The sequence below is a fragment of the Alligator sinensis genome, unplaced genomic scaffold (assembly GCF_000455745.1).
Source record: "Alligator sinensis unplaced genomic scaffold, ASM45574v1 scaffold428_1, whole genome shotgun sequence".
In the NCBI taxonomy this organism is placed as follows: Eukaryota; Metazoa; Chordata; order Crocodylia; family Alligatoridae; genus Alligator; species Alligator sinensis.
In genome coordinates this window covers 1587591-1591229 of record NW_005841919.1, presented here as the reverse complement: position 1 = coordinate 1591229, position 3639 = coordinate 1587591, and positions in this window count along the sequence as shown.

Sequence of the window (3639 nt, the reverse complement as noted above, 5' to 3'; positions counted from 1 at the left end):
CCCCTCTATTTATTCAACTACCGTTTCACATATTTAACATTTTTGCCTTTGACAGACGTTCTTGCTTGAAAAATCTTTGTATCAGCCTTGCTTGCCTTCTTTCTCTCCCATTGTAGGGGGATCCTTTCTCCCTTCTCTCACTATTGATGTTCTTCCTTTTCTCCTCCCAAAACTTTTTTTGCCTGCAGAAATAAAAATCCAGGTCTGTGTGGCCTAGTGTCATCAACTTGAAGTTCTACACCTATTCCTTTAGGTCAGTGGTTCTCAACCTTCTTAGACTCAAGGCACTCCTGTAACTTTTCTGATTTTTAGTGGCACCCCATTTCAAAAACTTATTACAGAGTGTTTTTGACTACAGAAAAATAATAGAGTAATTCTTCTGTTGCAGAGAACTTGGAAAGAATACCACAAGTTTCTGATCCTATGGATTTCTATTTTAAATCTTCAGCTGTATCTTGTAAATCATGCATTGGTGTGTGTTTGTTCATTAATTAAATTTATATGTTTCCCTTCCCAACAAAGGTTCAAGGTGGCTTACAATAAGAGAACAGCCTAATTTATAAAGCAGGAGAGCAACAAGAGAACAGAACAGCTTAAAAAGGTACTAGAATATAAACATAAAACAGAGACCTCCAAAATAGTATCTCAGCCTAGCTTTGTTTGCTGAATGCCTGCCTAAATAGGAAGGTCTTACAGTGCTTCTGAAAGATGCGTAGTAGGGCTGTGTAAAGCTTTCAGTCCCTGATTTGATTTGGTGGAGCTTCGGCCCAATTCGGTGGCCAAATCTCTGAATCTGAATTGAATCAGGAGACCCTCTGAATCGATTTGGAAAGATTTGACAATTCAGATATAGACACAGCTTTAAATGTTTTTTTCTACATATCTCAAGGTACCAGGCAGCTTGTGAATACTACAGTTCTGGGGCAGATGGAGCATCCCACAGGAGTGCATGGGGCTCCCCAGTGTGCTCAGCAGACCAGGAAGTGGACTGGAAGCACCGTGTTGGGGGGGCCCCCCCTGCGCCTCTCCAGCTCAGTGACTGGTGCCTCCTGGGGGGCTCCTCGGGCCCCCCTGTGGCTGATCGTTGAGCTGAGGTTGCTGGGGGCCCCCACGTGCTTGATGGCGAACCCAGAAGCGGACCAGAAATACTTCCGGTCCACTTCTGGGTCCGCCTCCAAGTGCGTGGGGGTGGGGCCCTGCGCTCCTGTGGGACACTCCATCTGCCCCAGCATTGCAGCGTTCATGAGCCACGCCTGGTACCTTGAGGTATGTAGAAAAAATATTTCAAGCTGTGTCTATGGCTGAATTGCTGATTCTCCGAATCAGCATCGAATCTTCAGATTTAGATTTGGCCGAATCAAATTGGAGATGGTGATCTGAATCAACGAATCGAATCACTTTCACCAAATCCGAATTGAATACAGCCCATTTTGCACACCCCTAATGGGTAGACTTGAGCTTCCAGATGGAAGGAGTCCCAGAGCGGAGGAGCAGCTCCTGAAAATGACCTCCCACACACTTTTTGCCAAGCAGACTTGGTATATTAATGGTGCTTGCACACTAGGTTGTACACCCGACACTTCTTATATTGTACGTCATTCTTAAAAGAATCTCCTGACGTCCAGGATGCTGCGGCACACTGGTTGAATCACTGCTTTAGGCTTTTAAAACCCTGGTCCCAAGAGCGAGCAGTAGAGTTTTTCACATGGCTAGAGTGGGGAGATTGCTGAGCATCTGCTTGTTGGTGCCGCGTGTGAATTCTGTGATCATTGCATTTATGTCACTTCCCTTATGACAGTACTGAGATTTTTCTGAGTTTGTAAAATGCTTCAAGAGAAAAGATTCATTTTGTTGTAAATGGTCCTTTACCTCCTAATGCTGATGTGAATAACGCACTAACAGACACTGGTAACTCTTACCTAATGGTTTAGTTCTGTATAGTGATGAAATAAATTTGCAAAGCTAAATGAATATAGTCTACCTAGAACACTTTTCTGTGTACCTTTTATATCCATTTGTTAGCATCCAAGGTAGTGAACAACAAAGCAATACAGTTACTGTTTTCAAATGCAACATATAAACATAGCTTCACTGCTTTTGGCCTGTATTGCAAGCTAGTGTGGGTCTTCCACATCATAATGTGGAAGGCAAGGAGCATGGCATTTGGGAAAAGAAAAGTGGGATCCTAAAACCTTGAATTGCCAGAGGTACTTGGGTAGGTATAGTACTGGAAACAGCTTTTTAACTCTTTATAAAACTGACTGAACTTAACAGCTGGTCAAGGGAGAGACATTCAAAAAGCCTGAGCCTGAATTGATTCAATCTTTGCAGGCTAGTCTAACCTGGCTAGGCTAAACTGGTTTGTAACCAAACAGACATCCTAGAAATGCAGGCACATGCCTGCAGTGGCTCAGGCTAGAAGCTCGGGGGCACTTGCACTCTACTGAGCTGGTGGGGGTGGAGAGGGGTGTGGCCAGACCCTAGGCAGCAGATTTGCCCAGCAGAGAATTGATAACAGTGTTTATCACCCCATTAAGAAAACAAGAGAGGGGCATTACCAGCTACTTGTTGAGTTTGCCTATTCAGTCAGCAGGTGCTGTAGCCAGCTGAATCAATCCAGACCATGGTCAGCTAGCTAATACACAGACACTTCTTCACAAGGCAGAGGGGAAGGGAGAATTCCTGATTAGCAGGGAGTGGTGAGGGGAAGGGAGGTGAGCAGTGTGCAGTTCCTGCTGGAGCTGCAGCCAGGGAGCAGAGGGGAGGGGCCAGCCCTCCTGTGGAGCAGAGAGCCCCGCCCAGCCCAGAGAGCATGCCGGGATTGTCTGGTTTAACTTAAACCAAGAAGGGGTCTGGAACAGACATTGCATAAACCAGTTTGAGCCAAATCAGTTAAGTCTGATACTACGTTCAACCAGGTTTATCTCAAACCAGTTTCAGACATTTTCAAACAGGTTTATGTGCACTGATCATATATTCAGTTACAGGTTTAAACCAGTTTCTAATCACTTAAACCAGTTTATGTGTAATGTCTGTCCCTAGCCCTGAAGGTCTGGTGCAGTTTGAAAAAGGAGTCCCATGTATGAGTCCCGTATAAGTTATGGGACTCATAACTTATACATCAGGAGTCCCATGGACTTATAATTGCAGCATATTCCCTGCATGTGTGTATGATTTCTTTTGTGGCTGCGGGGAAAAGTGGGGAGCGTCAAGGAAAGTGTTCATACAAGTGAAGGACTACATAGAGAGGGCATTGAACTTGGAGACCCATGTTGTTTTATTCCTTGCAGTGCCCTGATCTGCTTGAGGCTTCGGGAAAAAACAGGCACTTAAAATGGAGGAGAGCCGTAAACAAGGAGCATTCAGGCCATGGGCAGGCATTCAATTCTATCACTGCAAATTTCTGGGCAGTTTGCTGCAATAAAAATCTTAGCAAGAGGAGGAACATACTCTCATTCCAGCCTGCAGTTCCCCTCTTTCCTATTTCCAAACCAGGCTTGTCCCATGCTGGTAAAGGTTGGGGAGCAGCCTCTGTTCTCCATAGTTTCCTCAGACTGGGGTCACCCTGATCTGGGAAGGGTGCAGGGACCATTTCCACACTGGTACCTCCTGTTACAGCCTAATCTGGGGAACACTCAG